This window comes from Zonotrichia albicollis, chromosome 8 (genome assembly GCF_047830755.1).
Source record: "Zonotrichia albicollis isolate bZonAlb1 chromosome 8, bZonAlb1.hap1, whole genome shotgun sequence".
NCBI lineage: Eukaryota > Metazoa > Chordata > Aves > Passeriformes > Passerellidae > Zonotrichia > Zonotrichia albicollis.
The window spans coordinates 12,148,263-12,172,477 of NC_133826.1; the positions used below are offsets into that span (position 1 = coordinate 12,148,263).

At 39.6% G+C, this 24,215-nt stretch overlaps 1 protein-coding gene across 6 annotated transcripts in view; it reads right to left on the minus strand.

Moving 5' to 3' along the window:
* ZZZ3 (zinc finger ZZ-type containing 3) overlaps positions 1–23,440 on the minus strand; it is a 58,442-nt gene extending 35,002 nt beyond the window's left edge. For 4 of the 6 annotated variants that reach the window (XM_026790457.2, XM_005482159.4, XM_005482158.4 and 1 more), the window contains exon 1: positions 23,303–23,440. The gene's annotated coding sequence lies outside the window, so the exon portion shown is untranslated. Of the gene's footprint in view, positions 1–19,299; positions 19,536–22,856; positions 22,965–23,302 lie in introns of those variants that run through there. The other 2 variants (XM_014263740.3, XM_074545965.1) reach the window with 2 other exon arrangements.
* Positions 23,441–24,215: the final 775 nt, after the last annotated feature.

Genomic DNA, 24,215 nt, shown 5'->3' on the forward strand with positions numbered 1-24,215 from the left:
TTTCAAAGAAGAAAGTATCAATTTTAAAAGTGTCCTACTGAAAGAAACATTAATATGCTATGAAGTAATTAAGTATGTGAAATGTTAATTTAGGTTTCAGATGTAAAATGCTTTCCTGAGTAGTTTCTAAGTGATTCACTGTATCACACTAAATGTGCAAGCAAATTTATTCACAGGAGTCGCGTTAGTGTTCAAATTTCAGAAGGTATTTGAAGAGACATAAGTAAACAAGTTGTGACAGGTATTACTACAACTAATGAATTATGAAATGCACTGTATTTTATAATTAGATACACAGTGAAAAACTCTGCTGTTTAATTTTAATTAACTGAGCAGACCTCTAAACTTATACTGGCTCCAAATCCCTGAATAACTATCATTGACCAATGGGACTAAAATGCTTTCTAGAGTTCACATTAAACCTGTTCTTCATCCAAGGAAAACAGTGTGTAGCACCTCGTTTGTAGTGGAAGTGAAATATTTTGGATATTGAAAGACAAAATACTTCTACAGCTCCAAATGTTACACAATGCTTTCAATAGTCTCCAATCTGGGCATCTGTGCCAAAGACCAAGTTACTACTTGAAAAAATACACCAGCAATCACATTTAATTTAAGAACATCTAGTACTGTGAAGGCACCATAATTCACTACAGAATAGTGGTTATTGAAGCTTTCTTCATATTCTATTGACTTCATACAAGTGACCTTTTTTTCATCTTGACAATTCAAATCTTCATGATCTAAACCACAAGCTGACTGATATTCCTCCATATTCTTTATTCTACACAGTTTTTATATTTAGATTACTGAAAATTGTCTTTACTTTCAACCTAGTTAGGATTTCATACTGGTAAGAACAGAAAATTAATTCACCATTAAGTTGCAATTCAAAATACAAACTGAGCTGCATAAGAGGAGATGAGATTAATTATGTCTAATTGCAGTGAAGTTCAGTAACAGAAGATGTTTCTTCAGTGATGCTACATGAAGTGCCACAAATTCTATTATGTAGATTACTACATCAAATCAGGTTTCATTTATTCAGTGGGATTTCTCAATTTAGCAAACAGCAGAGAACTATCATTATAATAAGACAAACAAAGAATGGAAGAAGAAGGCAAAGACAATCACTTGAAAATGCATGGTACTCTTAATCCATATTATTGCCTTTCCTAAAGATATCTTTAACTGATGCATCTGGAAACACTAAAAGTACGACAAAGTTTGACCAATTTTTGCAAAAGAACAGCATACCCAATAAAAATACTAGCTCAGTAACTTTGGTAAAAATACAAAATATATTTAAACAAAAAACATTCAAAGAAAACATTTAAACAAAATATTAACAGTGAGCCAATCAGAAGGTGGCCAAATCTCAAAATTTTTAATTACTTTACCAGTCCTAAGTAGAGAACATATGAATAAGTTGTTTCAGGAATGGCTGGAATAGTAATGTCAGTATTTTGTCAGATTAGTACACCTCGTCTCTCCTGATTTTCTTTTGCCCAAAACAAGCCTATTTTACTCACAGCAGGAAAGACACAACCCCTGCTGTGTCCATTTGCCTTTGGGGACAGCTGAAGCATTTTAGACACAGCAAAAAGACTGCATAAATATCTTCAGAGAAGAAACCAAGGTGGGTAAAAAAAGTTTTACTTAGTCAGAATTTTTTGTCTGGTAGCAGTTTGCAGGAATGAAGGAGGGAATAACAATTTACAAAACCAGGAAATTTAAATCAGGATACAGTGAAATGACAGCACCTTAATTATGCTTAAAACCTAGAAAACAACATTCACAAGGGCTTAGCAAGTGAACAATTATATAATTTTTCACTGAAATTTTCTTGGAAAAACTGTCTTGAAAATTAACTATTATTCCTTTACATTGCATAACCAATTACAATGACATTTTTCACTTAGAACAACCACATCTTCTGTGGCAGAGAAATTCAATGGAAGAGTAATTTAATATTTTGTACACCACTCATTTCAGCAGCTATTTACAAGTTGGAATAAAGAGTGCAAGGGAAACTAAATAAGTTTTTAGGCCTAAAAGCCTTTCTGCAGAGAACCACATCAACATTTCAGAAAGAATATTGAAATACTGCAATGAAGACTAGAAGTTTGAAGAGGGATAATCAGCTAAGAAACAACACACTGGTCTGCAGAGCCCACTAAAAATTAAGAAGTTACAGGTTAAATAGAGTGTAATGCAGACAGAGCTCTTGACATAACTAAGGGACCCTGAATTTGTCTCTTGTGGGGAAGGACCTGTGTAAGAACCAATGAGCAAATGCTGCTGGTGAAACCATCCAGGAAATGGTCACACATTAACCAGTATGGACAATCTTCAGAGTGAGACTGAAGTTCAACTGCTTGCAAAAATTGTCTGTATATCTTGCATACAATCAAGCATTTGATGACAATATAGGATGCATATCTGGGTATGAATTTTTTGCACTTAAGAACCCTTAAACTTAGTCAGCTTTAGGCAGACTCTACCAATACATATAATCATATTCACATTTTGCTATAATTTTTATTTAACTCAGCCACAAGCCTATTTAGTAAAGCTACTGAATGCTGAACTGTGTGCATGAAAACTTCTAGCAACAAAGAAGCAAATTTACATGGAGATGAAAAACAACAGTTAAAGACAGCAGAATAAGGAAAACCCTTCCCAAACAGGCAGAATAACCAACTTTTCTTCTGGATTATGCCAGTACTGTCTATCTGAGAGTCAAGTGCAAGCCAAACTGTTTAAAGGAATTCAGAAACATTGATGCAGTTACATGTTCCACGTGGCCCTAAGCCAGAAAAGAGGCAGCGAAAAAAAGCAGTGAATACCTGAACATACTGGGTGTATACCAGACCTGAAACCAGCAAACCAAGAGATTTGCTCTCTACTGTAACTGTGGTAGAATTATATATATGGAACTTAGGATGGATAAATTAATATTACATACATCATTAAACAAATAAAAAAAATGTGTACCGCAGGTGTGGAAGAAGAGACTTCCAAGAGAAGTCTCCAATAGTTGTTTGATGTCACTATTTGATGAGAATGGGCAATATCTAAAGTCTTCCACAACAATTCAACCCTAGAAAACAGAACAGTGTGTTCATCTGATCTAGAGAATAATAAATCATTTTCATATTGAAGAGAAATAATGTGTTATCTTTCTTCTGAGTCTCATCTAACAACCAATACGCTCAGTGATAATACTGCAGTGATAGAAATTCAAATTTTTCCTAGAGGTCAGATATGGTATTTGTATACATCTGATAGCAGGAGCACCCTCTAGTACCATACTTCAGTAAACCTCAAATTACTTCAGAGACAGTATCTGCTATAGGCAAAGTCATCATTTACAAGAGCAAATGTGACACACATATATAATTACCCAAAGTAATAAACTGGTGGATCTCTGTGGTATGAAATAGCAGTTCTTAAATTCTCTGCAGAGCAATGGAATGTTACTTACAACAGTACATCTTGAAAAACTGAAAGCAGCAATTTATGCAAACAGAATCTAATCTCTTACACAAGTATTTGCCCAAGACAAAAAAATTAGCACCTCTGAAAAGATGAGAATCTGCACAGACACCAGATTATCAAGATTTTGGATTATCTCCACATAAAAAATACATTACTTCCTAACAAAGTAGTATTACTAAATTAGGGATGAATTACATTTAACAAATCATATTCAGCAGTCTATCACATCTAGAGTATGCCAGCATCTCTTCCCACACACACACCAAGTTTCACAGAACTACATTAGCAAGAAATCAAGTTTTCTGGAAACAGCATTTTGTTCTTCTGATTCTACATGAATCAAAACAAGCAGTACTTTCAAATTACAGAAATAGCCTCCACCAAAAGACATTATGGAGATCTTGAAATAATACGTAACAATAAGCAGCTGAAAGCTATAACAAAAGCTTAAAAACAATAAAAATTAATAAATGGTACTGAAGTTATTCTGAGATTTCAGCTGTCTCTCACACGGTAGGATTATATTGCATGTGGTCAAAATATAGTCTTTCAGAATGGGACTACTTATATTAATCTTATATATAAAAGGCTAGTAAGATAAAATAAAGAAAGTAAAAGAAAAAAATAGAATCATATGGAAAAATAAATCAACCAGTTTTAAAAGCTAGCAAACTAGCAAGGGAAAAAAGTTTTACTCAAAACTGAAACTGCAAAGAACCAGAGTGGATAATTCAATATGCTATTTTTCTTCCTTAAAAGAGATGGGTTCACTAGGCTAGACAAACCTATTCTTACATAAGAGGAAAGAAACTCTTTAGAAAGAATCTTCTTGTGGAGATCTATTTCTACTTCTTTCTGAAGAAAAAAACCCATAATGGGCAGTGAGAATGAACTGGTAGTTAAAATAACGGGATGTATGAAATCAAACAAAAGCTCAGCCTCCTCCTAACACAGTCTTACTCTTTCTCTAAAACCACAAAAAAGGCTGAACCAGAAAGTTGCATGGCAATGAGCAGCAATGCACATCTGCTCCCCTGCACCCCTGCACTCAGCAGTGCTGGCACAACTGCTGGCAGCTCTGCTGTTCCTCACTCTGCTGGGCTACCTGTGTGAGGAAACTTACTGGGAGGGTGGGTGTGATATAGCATCACCCCTCTTGCAGCCAGACATTCCAGGGTAAGATTGCAAAAATTACTTCACGTAAAACTAAATATGAATTATACAAGTGTGACTTCACAGCAGAACTCTAGAAAAGCAACAGTGGTTGCTTCTCAAATTTCTTCTCTTTAAAGCCTGAAACACTTTAACTGCTTTCAGTTTCTTGTATCCTGGCCAAATTAGAGTTTGTGCTGAAATTATACATTGAAGCATCTGTCTCAGACTGATATTCCCACCCTGCTGTCTCTCTCCTGAATTTTCAGTCAAAATAATTACTCATTTCTGTGCACAAATATGGAAATTATTTTAAACCCTTCTTGCTGCTTAAGATACATCTGACTGTTTCCTCAAGAAGGTTTTCTTCCTCCATATTTTGGAGTAAGAAATTGGGATTTGGCATAGAGAAGTTTGCCTGAGAACAGAAATCCTGGTGGAGCTGTGACGAAGGCAGGCTGAGGGCAATGCTAAATGTGAATGCACAGGTAAGGAGAGCAGCTACACTGGCAAAAGGAGTGGATGCTGACTGGAGAAAGAGACACAAGGAAATCCTGAGGAACTGCTACAAGACAGAAAGAACACAACTATAAAGTCACTACTGTCTGATAGAATTAACTTATTAAATCAGACTATGTAAAAATTGAAGCAGCAGCTATTTATGCTGTATTATTTAAGCTATAATAAATTCCATGCCCCAGTTTAAAAAAAATATGCTCAGCCTCACTTATTGGCCATCCCTCTATATCCTTATCACCACACCTACCCAATCCACTTTATCAAGCTAAGTGAAAGTCCCACTCTAAATTATAATATGGCTTTTTCATGTGAAACCATTCAATTGCTAATTAGCTGTCCTGTTATCCAAAGAGTATCTCCTGTGCAGGATTACCAAAACACGTGACTTACATCTTTGAGATACATTAAATCACACAGCTTCTTGAAAAGCTCATTATAAAATTAATTACACTAACTTAATTACAGTAACCATTTATCAAACTGTTACTCTAGGAGAAAGCTCCAATAAGATTTAATCTTTTAAGCAAAGAACACAGTTTTACATAAATGGGAAAACTATTATTTATTCCCCGAAGAAGTTATTATTACAATATACAGAAAATATCTAGCATAAAAACACACTGCTTAGGTAGGCTGCAATTTTAAGAGTTCATCAAGTACTTAATAACCCTGCTAGCAGTTTACAGATGAAAAGCAACCTGATGGGAGAAAATCAATGCTCCTATACTTTTCCTTAAAAGCCGGGATAAACCATTTGCTCATTTTTGTACAATATTACACTGGAAATTATTATTCTGTCTGATTTACTTTTGGAGCAGTGACTATGAACATGCTACCTTATGAAGTAAACTGTAAAGTGCATATTATATGAAACACTGTCTAGAACATATTTTTATCCCAGATGATTTTCAGTCAAGGGCATGCGTTTGAATTACAACAATTAATACAGCTTTTTATATGCAAAATTACAGCATCAGCTCCATGACCTCACAAGGCTGATGCCCAACTCAGAGCAGCATCACAACCAGGTGCCCTGCGTGGGCTGTGCTCTGAAGTGCTCCTGCATTATACTAAGGCAAACATAAACCCAGAGTTTGGAAAAGGGACACGTGAGCCAACATTTCCTGTAAAGCACTTTCAATGTTGTTTTAGATTTAAAATGTTTTTGTTCTATTTTTTTCTTCAAAATTTAAAATATGCCCTCACTTCCCAGAGAAGCAAAAAGTGAGACGGCCGTTTTCCCAGCTATCTACATTCATAAAAACTGTTTTAACCACTTATTTTCCATCTGATAATGCTTTCACCTCAGTCTAGGCTTTTTCCCCTATCTAGGGGAATACACACTATTCTAGAAGCAGATCACAATGGGCTGGCTTTGGAGTCCTAAACGTGGCACCATTCTGCCACATATCCCACCACACTTCCAATGCCCTGAAAAATGTCATATTCCTCCCTCTGGCCATCTCCAAACCTTAAGGATGGTGAGACAAATTCCAACCCATATATGCACTGACCAGACTGCTTGCAAACCATGTATAGCAGGTGGCTATTGGGCTCAAATCCCCCTTAAAAAGGGGGCTACAATTTTTGTGAAAGCTGCAAGCTCTCCACAGCTCTGAGATGTTTACTCTCAGCTAAATTTAGAGGAGTTGCTAAGTTGGCCTAAGGATTCAAATATTACTTAGTGACAACAGTAAACAAATAGAGGGACACCTAAACAGTTGATCTAAATCACACTCCAAATGCTGAAAATATATTCTGGACAGACTGGGGGCAGTGAGGGCATGCAGAACTATCCCCAAAACAATCAGGCAAAAAAAAAGCAGTTTGTCACAGCTGTGCTGTGGCCATGCTGTGTCTTCTCACCCAGTGCATTTTCATGCTTCCAGAATTACAGGCATCCCTTGGCACACCAGCTGATCCTGTGTGTACAATCATAGCACCAGCCACCACCAGCACACAGATGAGTTCTCACATGCAAGGGGCCAGGGAAAGTAATGGGCAGGCTTAGAAGCCAAATATGCTTTAAACTTGAATTTAAACACGGTAGTAGCCTGCTACCATAGAATCACAGAATCATTTAGGCTGGAAAAGACCCTTAAGACCGTTGTGTCCAACTGTAAATGACTTGCCTTATGTCACTTTTTGATTGGCAGCTATTTTTAAGAGCCCCAGCTCTTTTAAGTGCTCATGTGGCTCTATTACAACTGACTGTGACATATTAATAAAACTGTATTACACCAAGTCATTTCTCTGGTGAACAGCCAGAGAAACATCTATTTTCCAAATAAATTGTCTGAGGTGCTACAGCTGTTGACATGTTTCAGCACTGTACTCTATGCTAGAACCTCAATATTGTGGCAGTTCTCAAAATAGTGATCTGCAGTAAAAAGATCCATCCCTCCTTGTGCCTTCCACAGAGGATGTTGTTTATTTTCATTCCCTCATGCTGCAGTTTGGTCTAATACACAGCACAACTGCTACAGCCATATTTGGCCATCCGTGACAGCTTTGCATTGCAGCCTTTCAAAGCAGCTCTGAGCACGCTCCTGCTCTGTGAGCTGCATGTCAGCATCATCTACACCAAGAATGTGCCTTCCTCCCCTCAAGTACTTGAAGGCAGACAGAAATTTTCTCCCAATGCTTGGGTATCCTGACAAAACTGCAGATATCAGCACCTGAAAATGTTTATTTTTGATGCTGTCTGCATTCTGCTTTGTGACAGACACTGAGCTGGTGAAGCAGAGAGGTTTCAATACACTCTGTAGCCTGATGTTCTCACTGTATGCTCAGGCTGTATTTGTGTTTTCTGAGTAAGAAGAGTGTTATGCATATTTCAGTCTACTTGGCTTGGGAGTTTCCACTGGCAAGTACTGAAGGTGTTTTAAGTGCATTAGGAACTGTGGTTTTTAAAAGCTCTTAAAGGGGCAGGGAGCAGCTGCTTTCTGTTTTGCTGCTGTCCTGTCTTCAGGCAAAGGAAACAAACCAAGATGCAATATGAACAATATCACATACCTTCCTTTTAATCACAGAACATCTCCAGCTAATAGAGGCCTTTATTAAAAAAAGCACTGACTTTATTACAAGACTGCTCCCAGTTCAACTAGTACACTACCTTTTTCTAGCTGCTACTGTTCATATGCAACTACTTCCAAATAGGACAGTTAGAACAATTTCCTTGATTTAACAGTACCTGTGTAGCCCAATTTACTTTGCTAGTCTAATATATATAATTCAAATAGAACTATGACCACATCACATGTAATTTTGTTTTACTTGATTGCCACCCTGCTTTCCTCTCTTGCTGTGCTCAGAAGGTCTTCATAGGCCAGCACATTTACTGATAAACAATATGCTGCTTTTTATTTCCCACACTTTCTGTGTTCTGTCTGGCCTATGCTTACAGTACCAACTGGAAATACAAAGGAAGTTCTGTCTAGCCTACATTTACATTTAAAATAATAGCCTTTTAGTTACTCTTATTTTCTCAGTATGAATATTTTTTCATTTGAATACTTTGGCATTAAATGTAATTAATTGCTAACGTAATTGCCCTGTAAGAATGCAGGGAGTTGCTAGTTCTTTTCCTACAGGTTTTTGCTTTTCCTGTGACCACTGACAAAGAACATTTGGCTTGCTCCACTTTCATTTTTCACCTAGATGCAGGCTTACTCATAGGTTTTGCAGCTCCTACAGCCCTTGCACAGTAAAAATTCAGAATAGTCTGATTCACACTTTCTTGATCTTTCAAAGTCACAAATTTATTCCCTTGAAAGACTAAGCTGGGAGAGTACAACTTTTCATACAGCACCACTACTCATCAGCTGTTTCTTCTCCAGGTATCTTATTAACGCGCTAAATATACATATTTGATAGATTTAAAATACATTTCAAAGCATTTCTAAGACTTTACACCGTTACTCTAAACCCACATTAACCTGTCAACACAATTTACCCTACACATGCTTTTCTTTTGGCTTCCTTTATTCAACTTTGTGATACAAGGAATACCCAGATATTCTGCTTTCAATTTATTGTTCTTCAGGGTTTTGTTTTGCAACACTCAGTTTATCATTTCTTGCAACTACACAAGACAATTTACTTTCAAAACCATGCTCACTGTTCAAGTATAAAATGAAAGATTGCCTATGAAGCGAAAAATTTATTCTGATTCTGTTACCCTGTCCCAGCAGCTGAATACTTTATCAAGGACTTTGTAAAGATCTTTCTTGATATTGAGATGTTGCACTACATTTACAGAGCAAAAGGGACGTACTTATTCCTGCCTCAGCACATGAGCATTTCTGTCACCTATGCCCAGAGACACTTGATTCCCCTTGCATGTTAATTGACTATTCACTTTCAAAACTTCTCCCTCATTAAATTTAAATGCAAATCAATTATGCTCAACATTATTAAACTTCAAGTCTCTTTTCTCACACAGAGCAGAGCCACACGTCTCTGCAGTCAGTACTTTGTCTCCAACAGCCGTGATAAGCAGATGGTTGGGCAAGAGCTGCTGTGTATAATACCATTATAGCTTCCAAATATTTTTAGCTCAGAGTCCTCCTAAGTCATATGTCATATCTATCTATTTTCTAAACTTCACTGAATTTCTCTTCCATGAATTTTCCTTGTCTTCCCTTGAGCTCCCGTAAGTTCTTAGCATTCAGGCTATCACTGATGTTTTTATAAAAAGAGAATTCTGTATTTTCATTTTTACAAATGGGTATAAACACCCAGCAAAAAACAAAAGGCAAGATTAGATATAGATACCCAATGCAACTCGCACAGCAACTTAATTTTAACTCTTTCTCCATTCTGCCTTCAATTGGCTTTTTCCTGTTTTGCTCTGTCTTTTTTATTGGCAGAATAAATTTTTGTGTTTTATTTAGAGCTTCCCCTTCTACTTCAGTTTTTCTGACTTTGTCTAGGAAACACTTTCTCAGGGATGAGAACAAAAAGCCTCATGGTATTATTAAGGATGGAAAGCTACTACATGCATAAAGCATGCCATTGCAACTGTAATGTCATAGATGCTGTAAATACATACACCCAGCTCTAGTAACCAAGGTGCATGTTTGCAGTTTTATCTACCCTAATAAAACACACAAAAAAAACAACTTCAAGGCTTTAAATAGCATCTTGCCTTTTCTCATTTTAGTTTTCTGAAACTGAAGCAATTTTTCACAGATTTGACTTTCCTCTTTTGTCTCAAGACAATAGGATTCATGACTAGGGTAGTATTTAATGGACTTTATACTTCATCACTTATTAATTCAATAATTCAGGGCAAACTCTGACTACACTTTAGTAGAATAGCAATTAGAACATTTAACCTTTTATATAAAAATACATGTCTGGTTATGGTATCTAAAATTCCTGATAGTATCTATTTGCATAAATAAAAGAGAGACACTCATTTTACCATTCCTTGCAATTATCCTGTAACATCAGGTTAAAGGACTGAAGAAACATTAAAAGGCTATTCAAGTTCCAGGTTCAGCCACTAGAGAATTTCTTGAAGCACAAGAAAAAAAATAAAAAAGATACCTTCAGCACATTTTATCACAGATTCAGGAAGCAGGAAGAAGCTGCCAGAAGGTGGGTCAGAGAGTGTGAATTATGTAGCTTCCATACCTATCCTGAGCAAACACGAGCAGATTGCCAGAGTTCAGACACTTCCCTAAATGGCCAACCCATCACTGCAGTAAAAAACCTGCACTTGCAGTTAAATTCTTCTTTATTGCTTTGTCTCTGAGCTGCACACCAGGATTGCTCACACACTGTATCAAATGACAACACATTTAGAAAGTTCTCATTTGCAGGAATTAGATAAAGCTTAGACTAAACGGTTACATTATTTACTATGGGCTTAGATACCCACTTACACAAATACAATATAAAACTGACTTCTGTCCTACTTTATCCCTCCAAAACATTCAGCTACAGAGATAGGATTACTCCAAATGTTTATGTCTTACAAGACCAAAACCAGTATGATCAGCAGCTTTCTGAATATGCCATAGAAACAGTTTGGAATCTTTGGAGTATGAATTTGAAAATAATCAATAAAAGCATTTACAAAGTTAGAAATCATAATGGTTTGATTTTGCACATTTACATTTTTAGAGTAAAGATATCAGGCAGAAGGCTTTATAGATGGTTCTTTTTAATAATTCATAACTTAGAGTTTGCCAGTGATGTCCTAAAAAAGCCGAACTGGCTCTTTCTAAGGCACAGTTTTTACAAAGTAGTCTAAGGAAATTAACAGCATTATAGCAAAACAAGCACTGTGCTTATTCCTTACTTAGTATCTCTGAAGAGCTGACATGAAATATTAAGTAAGGATGAGTTTGACAAATGTAGTTTATATACTATCCATAAAACTGCTTAACCTTTAAAAAAAAAGTATAGAAAAAAAGCCCAACCCTAATTGCCAGTTATCTTTGAGAACATCTAAAATTTCTGTAAAAAATACAAAATTCTTCAGCTGTGAACAACTGTAATACTCAGAGCACAATGCTGTAGCCATAAAAGAAGAAAAATAAATACAGTAAGAATATATCTCCTAGGCAGCCTTTGCTGTATCTTGAACACACAAAGCCCTCATAACTCAGTGATATATTATCTCTCCTAGGTCAATAAGCAATTAAACACATTCCTTCCTTGATAACAGTAGGGAAAAAACCCTACATAAAACTCTCATACCTTTAACAATTAAGTTTCACAGTATCTGAGGACATACCTTTGCTGTAAGATCCCAGAATTAATGGTTACTTTACCTGGTTTATCTCCTCGGTGTTCTGCATAAAGAAGCTATCCCAAATTTTGATTATTCTTATTGCCCTTTTCTGTATTAAGTCTAGCAGACAGATCAGTGTGGGATTATCATATTCAAAGCATGGCCTATGTATGTCATAGATTTTTACCACAGAATAGTTAATATTTTATGTCATGACCCCCTTCTATTAATACTCAACTCTATTTACTTTATTTGACAGTGAAAACTGAATTGATGTCTTTACAGAAATGTCTATCAGAAGACTTTCCTGAGCACTAATAGCTGATTTCAAGTCAGGGTTGGGCTTTTTTGCATAAAGTTCTTTTATTCTTATGCATTACCTCACATTCCTAACAATAAGTTTCTATTTTAATGCCCATTTGCTCAGTTTTTTGAGATTCTTCTGACTCAAGACAGTGGTGAAATAAAGAGTCATCAAATTCGCATCACCACAAGACTAGAGAAAGGGTTTTCTTCTGCAATCACTGAAATAATATTATTGAAATATCACTATCAGTATTTATAAAAATTGAAATTACCATCTTCTAAACATCTGCCTATTTTGACTAAAATGCCCCTCTTAAATTACATGCCAGCTAAGGTGGGCGCTGCTTTCTTTCTGAGTTCTGCATGCATACAGTGTGGATTATCCTTGCTCAAATGAGGAAAGTATTAAATTATTTTTTTTTAATTGCTCTAAGTGATAAGAAAGGAGCAACTCCACAATGTATGTGTATTTAAAAAGCCACTATGGAAATAAAAATGCAAATCCATGTGTGAGACACCAGAATCATAATTAAAAATACATTGGTGAGTCCAGGGGCCTATGTCAAAGGTTACCCATCCATCAACAATGAAGGTCACAAAGACAGCAAACAGCTTTTCTACAGACTGAACCCTCTTTCAGCAGCTGGCCTGACTTCCAAAGCCTTTCACTGTCACTCCAAGAGGGTAACTCTCATAAGGATCTTGTCATTTTGCAGCTGAACTACTGCAGTGGTCCTTTCTCTGGCCCTGCTCGATCACATCCATTTAGATACTTCCCAAAAGAGCATTTCCTTCTTTATTGTTTTGTCCAAGACACCACTTTCCTTCCACCTTCCTACCACAGCAATCAAAACCACAACCATCAACATTCCCACTCCTTTACCAACAGGGTGGATTCACAGGCTGCTGGTGAGCCTTCAATCATTCTCTCTTCAATTTTTCAACAAGACTTCCCAGTGAGGTTTCATGTACCATGAAGTGATTTAATCTACAAAAAGAGGCAATCCCACTCCCCTGTAACTCAGGCACATCATTCCTATTTTTCCCATGCATTTGCTTTTGTGTTCAATCCAAGCTCACAGCTGATTTGGAAAGAACAAGTCCCTACAAAAGAGCCATTTTTGTTCTAGTTTAGCTTCCTAGACAGGCTCCCTGTAATGGTGAAATAAGCACAGGTGCCAGTGGAAAACAGGGCTTTGCATTTGGTGACAGACAGTCCTTGGATCAGGTTTGCTGTAATGTGAAGCCCTTCTCTCAGGCTCTCCCTTATGCTTTGTAAGCCTAAGCAGCACGGGTGCTCCTCTTATCTTGGAATTCTAAACTTCCATGCTGAGGATAGAAGTGTTTTCTAAATGATGCACAGGACTAATTCCAGCAGGTTATTGTTTCCATCTATATATAGCTATATATCCACCTATAACCTGTATTATTCTGGAATTGTGAATGCTGGGGAAACATTCTTCATGTCTGTTTCCACACAGCAGAGGTCACAGCATCGTGTTTTACTCTATTTTCATTCTGTTAACTGTTCAATTTAATACAAATCTGTTAAAACTCTATTGAAAACTTAACTGAAATCCAGCTGATGCAAGTCTTCACTAACAGAATCTGAGGCACAAAAGAGAGGCATCTGAGGGGAAAAAAACCCTGCAAACTTTCTGTATTCTTATTTGTTACTGATTCAAAGCACCGGACTCTTTTTGACATTTCATCATGAAAAGTATGGTCAGTGAAGGTCAAAAAAGCAATAGTTGTCCACACTTCAACAGAAGCTAATTTCTAAGTACTAGAAAAGCAAACTTTCCTTTCAAGGCAGTTGCAGGAGTGAACCAAGCAGGGAAGCCACGCTACAGCCCACACAAAGGAAGGGCACATTTAAAGGAAGAGAAGCAAACACTACTTAAACTGGAGCTCACGCCACGTCTGCAAATCAGGCCTGCTGACAGAACAGACAGGATGAGAAGAAACGTCCACATGATTATTTGGTACAAGTCATATAACAAAGCTGCAGTGACACATGAATCCAAACTGAAAATGGTCCCAAGAATATCACACAGCAAGCTTCTCCAGAGCTCTCCTGTTTCTCACAATCTCCTGACTTTTTGGGATGGTTTCTTCAAGGGAATTTCTTTGCCCAGGTAAATACAGACATACAACAATCTAAGTTAAAGTTTTTTAAAAGGGTAGCTGATCTAACTGCAACTACTTCAATTATGAAATACACCCTAAAAGCAGAACACAAGGTCTGATCAGAGTTACCTCTCAAGTGGAAAATCAATGAGACATGAGTCACACCAGATAAAATGACAGTAACTGGCCTGCTTTTACCTCCAGAACCCAAGAGAGGCAAAAAATTCTCTCTATATATTCAGAATTCTGATCAAAGAAAAAAAAAAACCTTTCAGGTAAAAGGTGAATTTCCAATAAAACTGCTTCTGGGCTGGAATCAACCAGAGATGTTTTCAGATCATGAGAGACGTAACTGAAATTCATCAATATTAAGAAGAAATTTGTTACCTGTATTGTTGGTGAAGGTTTCTGGTTGGTTTTTTTTGAGGTGCAGTCAGAACAACAACAGAAGACTTCCTACCAAGATCTTAACAGCAGCAAATCTGTTCCTGTACACTTGTATAACCTGAATGGTCCTGACAGCAAACTGTACTCCAAAAAGCAACCCATTTATGAGAATAGAGGATTCTCAAGGATTTGCAAAATTCACTTTGGTTCAACAATTCAGATCTCCAAAATACAGTCAAGAAATCTGAAAAAGACAGACTTCACTTTGAGATGGGGGAGGTGTGGGCAGCTTTATTTGCACTAGGACATCATACAAGGAGTGAGTGTTTCTCATTGTCCTTTTCAGCACTGGCTGTCACACAGCAGATATATGAAGAACCTTTTTCATCTGAAGTATTTTAGGAATCCTCTTAACAAAGGATCACTGAATTCCCATGATCCAGAAAAACTCTCACCTGACCTCACTTAGGAGAAATTATGTAACTACACTTTATTCTGTTAGAAACCACTTCCTCACAGGTGCATTTAAAACTATCCACACACATGAAAAGTAATTGCACTGTAGCAGCCTCTACAATAATACTGTGAATAAAGATTTTTTTTTCAGTCTGCTTTTTTTAGAATGCACTGAATATAGCAGAATTTCCAGAAAACTGATGCAATAAACATCACAATTCCACTGAAAATAAAACACTGGCTAAAAATAAAAAAAAACATAAGCTTTACTGGCTTCTCATTTTGCCTATTTTCCCAAGGTTAAATAAATAAATAAACAAAACAGAAATGTTGATAAGTGAGGATTGAGAAGACCTGAGAACATCTAGTTAGCTTTCTTTTTCCTGAAGTCTAGCTTTTAAGGAAACCCCCAAAGAACAGTGCTGGCAGCACAGCAAGGCACAGAAATATTATCAAATCTTTTCAAGTGACAATTAGATGAGCTACTAACAAAAGCAATACAATCATGTATCCCTAACCAGTAAAACTTGCTGCTAGTTGTACTCTGACTTTTAGAGACATGTACAGAGAAAGCACAAGTAAATGAAAAGAAGGTAATGGGTGGAAAACATGTAGTAACATATTCTAATTTCGAAATTATCAATAAGATATGATTTTTGAAGTTGCCTTTTCTTTTTAGATTGGAAATAGGAGAATAACCCGAAGCAAAGAAACCATGGCATCTATTGAAATGTTAACAGCTTTCTACTCCAAATCTTTAGTCAGCCACCACCTATACAGCACTCCAGGCAGGTCTGCAGGAACTGCTGCTCCCAACTCCAGGTTAAAGCAGCCTTTGCCAGCTGCTCTGTCTGACAATTGCACCTCAGTTCCAGCTCCTCAGGTGCATCTGCCTCTGCCTAAGACTTTAAACCTTTGTGCCCTTACTACATGAGACACCATGATCCCTTTATAATAGGCTACAAAAAAACCTCTGTATTGCAGTGATACATAGAAGGAAAATCTCTGGAAGATATAAAATACTTGAGAAAGGGAACAATTCCTTTTCTGACATCAGTCTAATATGGTGAACAGTGTTTGCATTCTTTATTGATTTCCAGGTTTATATAAGCAAATACTCCAGCAGGATCTAAACCCAGTGCCCTGCCAGCAACACTTTGTTTCTTGATGGTTTAGTCACAATTTGCCATCAAGTATAACAAAGACAATGCTGATAGCCTGTGCAGTGAAAGTACACATAAACTTTAATCTGTATAAATGGTGAGATGGGAAAATGTACTAAAAGTCTAATAACAATTAGGCTATAATAGATTGAAAGCATCATTTTATCTAAACCTTCTACACTCTTTTGCAATGGCTGAGAATGTGACATTTGTTTCCCTTTAACCCTTTCCCTAATTCCAGAGCTCACACATATGTGACTCAAAGCCTATCCTTCACTTGCCCTTAACCCCGAGGCAGCTTTGTCAAATTTCAAAAATCAGAAATGCTTGAACAAGGTTACATAGGATGTATGCAGCTGATTTTGAATAGAAAAAGAACCACAGAATAAGGCATTAAACTGAAATTAGTTCAAAAAGTTCTATCAGATTGTTCAGTACTTGAAAAAGCTTTAACTCATTTGTAATAAGGTTATCTCTTCCAGTTTAATCAAATAATTTTAAATCACCCCAAAAAGTCCCAAAGAAGAAATTCTGTATAAAGCTAGGATATGTAGTAAACAAGGCACATTTCTGTTCAAGCTTATTTATACTGCTATTACACAGAAATGTGCATAAAAGACTGAAATCTATTTCTAATACATGAAACACAAACCAATTTAGAATTGCAATATATAACAAACCCTCCAGGAACCTTAAGACTTGATCAGTGGTGATGAACCCCAACACCCATGTGTCAGACATAACTGTAATCTCGATTTTACAGAGAGGTGAAGCTGCATGGTGTGCTCTGTTTCAGAGCCTGGAATGCACCTGACTCCCTGGCTCATTAGAATTTACCTTCTGAGCTTTGCTTCTCCTCAATGAAATCTTCTGAAAGACTTTGACTCTAGCCCAGTTTCTTTCTTTTGGATCACTAAAACCACTTAAAGGCAAGTTAAAGATATTAAATCTACAATGAAAGCTCTATTAAAGTGACCTTCAATATTACATTACAGTCAGCTTTAATAAATACTTTATGAAAACTCTTTAATGAATATATTTGATAGAGGGTTTTTTACTAAATCTTGTACCTGTTACATCACTAATTTTTTTCTCCACCATGTTGTTCTGTTTTTTTACTCTTTTAAATCATGGCCAACAATATTACAAAAATCTAAAAATGAATAGAGATCTCATGCTAAAAAGTCATCTCCTGTGCCAAGGACAGAAAACTACACTTCAATCACCTCTAAAAGGAGGTTATTTAACCTTTTCTAGAGCACTTTAAGCAATAGATATCCCATTACTTCCCTCAGATATATAACCCTGTGATTATCTGTCCTGGATAGATAATCTTTCCTGAAGCTGAGAAGTTTTCCCTGACATCAAAATCTCTTTTAATGCTCCTCAGGACTATTATTTCTTCTCCCACCTAGACAGAACAGTTTATTACATTATTCTCTGTTGCAAACCTTGTTACCACATTTGAAGCCTATTATTATGTCTCTCCATCTCTGCTAAAACTAAACAAGTACAATTCTTTCAGTCCTTTCTCAAAGGTCATTATTGCAACTCTTCTCTAAATCCTCTCAGCTGGTCCAAATGTGTTGGAAGCAGAGCACAAGAACAGAGACACTGCATTATCTTACACTGAGGCTGCAGAGCAACTTCCCTCTCACACGCAACAATCCTGTTCATAAATCCCACTGGGATCCTGGTTATCACAGAATTGTCACGACTCCACTGTGTTCATTTTGTGATACAGCTGCTTATTTACAGAACTGTTGCCCAGTCAAGTGTTTCTCATATTTATTTACTATTTCTAGCCAAAGGTACTGGTTTGTGTTTCTGATTACTGAACTGCATCCCATACAGTTCAGGTCACTGATCCAGTTTACCAAGACTATTTCACACCAATGCTTACATTCACTCCCAGATTTGTCCTCCCCAGGTAATTAGTAAATCTGCTTTGTTCTATCACCCAGGCCACAAAACAAAAAAAATAACCAGGAGTAAATTCATAAAATACAACTGCAAAAGACACACCCATGCCTTCAATCTCCAATGTTCTTGAAACATTTATTTAATAAGTAATTAAGCAGCATGGCAGAACTCCTCTGACAGTATCTATCTTTGGTGTTTCAGATTCCTTGGCTGTGGAGATAACATTCCTGACTTCACCACCACTGCACAGGCAGAGCATGTTCCAAACACAAACATGCACAGGAGGCTCTGTCACTCTCCTCCCTCTTTAATTCACTTCTGTGTGGCACAGTAACCCAGTTGCATAGCTCCTCCAACTTGCAATTTGGGCTCCCTGTTTTTCCTTCCTAAACTAGAGATTCTTCAGTTCACACAAAAACCCCCTGCATCACTAGCTCTGAGAAATTCAGCTCTCATGGACATATATATATATGCTAATAAAACTAAAATATCAACAAAAAGCAGGATGTTATCATTTATGCACCAACAGGTAAACTCTCAGGAACACTCCCTTCCTCTCTGACTTTCAAATTTTCTAACTGAAGTGTTTTAAACAAAATCAGAATCATCCTTCTTAGGCAAAAAAAATCAGCTACTTCTCATGATAAGATACTATTAAAATCCCACTTCTCTGCTACTAACATATAAAGATGAGCTTTTACACTTCTTACTGATACTTGGTTCAGCACATATGCACCCCCCCAAAAAACCAAATATTTGTGTTTAAATACTGTATTTAAATTTAACTACTAAAAACATCTTTAAAATCTTGGACAGTCAAATTGTCTATCTTGCTCACATTCATATTTCTCTGTCCTGTGATGAGGTTCAAAAGACCAGAAAAACTGGAGAGCAGTAAACAGCAATCCAAGCCACTGCTACAAGGAGAATCAACTCTTTTCTGAAGCAACAAGAGACAAAGCAGTCAGCTGCATGCAAAGCAAAAATACTGAAATTCAGCATCAGGTAAAACTTTACCATGGGGGGAGAGATGGAGCTGCTCAAACCAGCAACACAAGGAGGAGCTCTGCCATCAGAGGGAAGGATCCCAGGGTGCTTCCAAGGGCAGGGGATTGGACTCACTGAGTTTTATGTTTGTCTGTGTTTCACTGAATTCATTATAAGCAACAAAACACTGAAGTAACTCTAAGGAACAGTTATTGTAAGTTAAGCTACTAAGCTTTTGGACAGAAGATACAACCAACTGCCTGTATAAGGGAAAGCAATTAAATGCAAACTGTTAATACTCAAATTTTGAACACAAGCCATAGAAATCAACCTACAAACCCTAAGTATTTTGATTCCAAAGCTGCACTCCATAAGGGAATATTTTTAAAGGTCCTTTTGTTTGGAACACAAGTGTCCAATAAGAACACAGCATTCAATGTTCAGCTCTGCACTTCTGAAGTGTCTATAAGAGTTACTCAAACAGAAGGAAGGTTTGCAGAAAACTGCAACTACCATGGTTCTTTTACAACCACAGCAGTTTTTCAACCGCAACCCATGTTTACAGTGTTCTTAAAACTGGAACAATGTACCCTTAAGTGTTAGAGTAAAATTTACCAGGAGCAAATTCTTATCAGGAGCAGCATGACTTACAGCAAAGTACACTTAATTTGGAAACTTTAAAAAAAAAGCTTCACTACATAAGTGAGAAAGTTTCTCAGTTTCTGCAACTTTACTCACGCCTACAGAATCGACAGAAATTTTCTTCTTCAAGGTTTTTAAGGACAAGGTCTACAAATATCTGTCTGGAATAATACAATTTGTTTTAATCCAACCTGAGAGAAAGGGAACGATAGGTCCTACAGTACTGCATTTCTAGAACTGTGAGTGCAATCTCTATATATGGATGCAAGTGCCAAATACTTGATGAATAAATTCTCTCTTGCAAATTTGGTTCCTTATGACCAGAGAGATCTAAATCATCAGTTCCCACACAATGCAAAGACTTTGGGAAAACCAAAACAAAGCAAACCTCAATAGATTAGTCTTAGACATCCAAAAGAAGGGTTGGGAAATGTGAAAGATAATTTAAAAGAAGAAAAAAAACCCAAAACAAAACAAGAAAAAAGGCACAACTGGAAGCAGGGCAGACTGCAAAGACTTCTGTTCCAGCTTCCTCAGTACTTTTAGAAATGTTAAGAAACACATTTCTTATTTCCCTTATGGCAAAAGAGCAGAGTATAAGTCTTTCCACTTTGTATCAACCACACAACTATTATTGATCAGAAGTCAACCTAAGTACCTAAAATGATCTGGAAGAACCAGTCACAGACAAATGGACCAAAAAACCCAAGCAAGCAACCAAAAAAAACCTCAATAACTTTAATCTCCTGGAAATGCTGTGAGTGTAAAGCCTTCATTCTGTAGGAGACTAAGGACAGCATATCTCACTATGTAATCTCACTACACAAGTATGTTAGAAACACTGATAAACATCAGAGCAGTCACATGCTGCTCAGCTGTAGAACAAAAGCCCTTATTAGGACACATTCCCAAATTCTGTGAAATAAAGATCTCGTTATTTTTGCACATTAAATCCATAATAACATCAAGGTAAAGAATCCCATTTGCTATTTCTCTTTTTCCAGAAATGTTAAAAGTGATGAGACAAGACACATGATTGAGCTCCATCACTAAATACCTCAATAATGAAGCTATTTAATATAGCCTCTCACTTAGCAATCTTACACTTGGAGTATGCAAGGCAAAGGAAAAATCATTTCACTTAACAGTGGTACAACTGAGAATTGCAACAACTGCCTATGACAGACTAAACACCAGAAACAGAAATGATCAGCAGCATTTCAATGTAAGGTCATTCACTGCTGCTCCTTACTGACACACACAGCTGCACTGCATAACACTCCTCACAAAAAGCCTTTAAATTCGAGCCTGTACATTCAAAGCAGAGAATTTTTCTGTGGAATAAACCTGACAGTGCTGGAAAAAGCCTGAAAGCAAAGTTGTTTAGGTTCTTAATGACTTGCTAGAAGTCACATGTCAAACTGACTTAACTGCTAAGCCCTTCTAAGGTAATGGGAAGTTTCTTCACTTGAGTGACAATTTTCAGATGACAGGGTTTTTTTTGAACATTTTTCCCACATACTGTTTAGAGAGATGCATTTTTCTCTGCTGCTGTTTAACACATACCATGATTTTCCCACTTGTGATTAAGCAAGTATTACTACTATTAATGCAAAAGACAGTACAGTAAGATTAAAAGATGCTTGAAAACAAACTACAACAGCACCTTGTCAACTTCTTTTCTCAGAAGTTACACTTGCTTATGTAAAGAATCAAATTTTCCTAAGCCCAAACCTACCAGTTCCTACTAATGACCAATCTTTGGAGCAGCTAGCATGGGAAGCTAGTATCCAACCACAGGTTAGAAATACACCCAAAAAGCATGTTCTTAAGAGGTTGCAAAGTCAGCATTTAATGTAAAATACAAGAGCTTCACTTAAAAGCCTCAGTAAACAATCACTATGTAGTGATTAGTACAGTATAATGACAGTACCAATGGAAACATGCAAATATATGTACAACCATGGAAGAACTACTAGTTTTTTTTAATGATAACTGGAAGCATATTTACAAAATAAAATTTGGAGCATCAAAGCCTCAAAAATATATCCTTTAAAAAAATTTAGCCTCTGTTATGTGTTAGCCTAGAACCAGATTAGTAAAATACTCCAAGACTACAAAACCTGCCAACGTTACTGGATAAAAACAAGGACAGAATACAAAACACCATAAGGAAGAAGAAGAACCATATGTTCTCCCTTAAAAGAGATCAGGATTAGGAGACAAAGGGAATATTGCTGAGCTGGGACACTTGGATATGACTGGAATAATTTTTTCTAAACACAAGAGAAAACAGAACTGCATGTTACAAGTTTGTGCTGTAACGGGACATATATCAAAGCCTCCATCTAGAGCAGACTTGGGATGTTCAAGAGCTCTCTTTCGGAGCTCTGCGTCCCTGCGGGGCAGGCACCGCTTGGGCTGCCCAGGAGAACCCGGCCGGGAGCGGGGGCACAGCCGGGGCAGGGGCTGCGGGGCAGGGACGCAGGGCAGGCCGAGCCGGCGGGGACACCGCCGGGGGCCCGGGGCCGCGGGGTGGCCGAGGAAGGGCCCGGGAGCCCCGGCTGTGAACAGGGGCCGGCAGCCAGGATCGGGCACGGCAGGGACAGCGCGGGGAGCTCGGGGACAGCCGCTGCGGGGATGGCACGGCGGGGGAGACCCGAGGAGCTCTGTGGGACCCGCGGCTGGCGGGCCTCGGGGACGGAGCAGCGCGGGGGAGGCGGCGGGACGGGGAGAGCCCGAGCGGGGGAGGGAAGGGGGGGCGGCCGCGGGGCAGGCACGGGGTGATGTGAGGTGAGGCGGGGCAGGGCCGGGGCGGGGGGAGGAGGCGGCGGCGCGGAGCCAGTGGCGCTCCCCGGGGCGCGCGCCCCGCCCGCTCCCGAGCGCCCGTTCCGCGGCGGGAGGGGCGGCGGGTCCCGGTCCCGCCCCCGGCCCGGTACCATTACCCAGCGCGCCCAGCGCCGCCGCCATCCCGCACCCGGCCCGCTCCCGCGGGAGCCGCGCGACCTCGCGAGACTTCCCGCCTGCCTTCCTTCCCCGCCCGCCCCTGCCCCCGCCTCCCGCCCCGCGCGCACCGTGCCCGCGCGCGGCTCAGACACAACATGGCGGCCGCGGCGCCGCGCACGTGCCCCGGGGCCGCCGCGCCGGGCGCGCGCACACGTAAAGCCGGGGGGGAGGCGGGGCCGCCGCGCACGCGCAGGAGGCGCCACCGCGGGCCAGCTGATTCGAACGGGGCGCGCGAGCCGCCACCTCCTCCCCGCACGCGCTGGTCACGTGGGGGCTTCCCCCGCTCGCTCCCTCCTCCTCCTTCCCCCTCCCCGCGCGGGTTCCGAACTCGCCGCCGCCCGGGGCCCCCCCCGCCCCTTCCCCCGGGGCCGGGCCGGGCCCTCACCTGGCGCCCGTTCCTCGGCGCGGCCGGGCCGCGCAGCCCCGCTCGCTCCCTCCGTGCCGCCCGCACCAGGCGGCGGCTCCGCACAGCGCCTGCTCCCCTCAGCGCGGCGGCGGCTCCTTCCGCTTCCTTCCCCTCCCCCCCGCGCTGCGGCGGGACCCGCTCCCTGCAGCTCCCCCTGCCGGCGGAGCGCGGCGGCGGCGCGGGCCGGGAGTGCGGCGCGGCCGGGCAGGTGTCTGTCTGTCTGCCGGGGCGGCCCGAGAGACGGGGACAGCTCCGCCCGCGCGGGCGGCGGCAGCGGGACGGCGGGCGGCTCCGGGCGCCCCGGCACGGCCGCCGGCGGCGCGGGAACGCTCCAGGGCTGCCGGGACGGGGAGCGCGGCTCGGGGGCAGCGCTGGCTCGCTGGAGCTGATCCTGCCCCCAGTGCAAGCTTCGTGCCCCCAAAGCGGGGCTGCTCAGTTCGCAGCTCCGAAATAATTTCCACCACGGTGTCCCGACTGAGCTCAAGCTGTGCCGCAAGAACCGGCTCCGTGGGGTACTCCAGCCCTCTGGGTTATGACTAAATATTAATCGATTGTGCTTTCAAATTTCTTCCTGTAGTGCTGCTTGGTTCTCAGCCCACCGGTGTGCGATCACCAAGAGTTACTACTGCCTACCGCCCACAGCCTGCTCTAATACATCATTTACCTGTACTCCTACAGAGACAACAAAACTACTGTCTGTCTCTGACTATTCTTGAACTTCTCATTGCTTTTTTCCTGAAACACCACAGTTAAAATGCATTTGGAAGAGTTTTGTGTAGACAAGAAACAAAGACTCCCGTTTTCTGTTAAATGCTAATTAAATTAAAAAAACCTTTCTCTTAATAATTAACATTTCTAGATTGCTGGAGAATCCTTAGGTAAAACAGTTGTC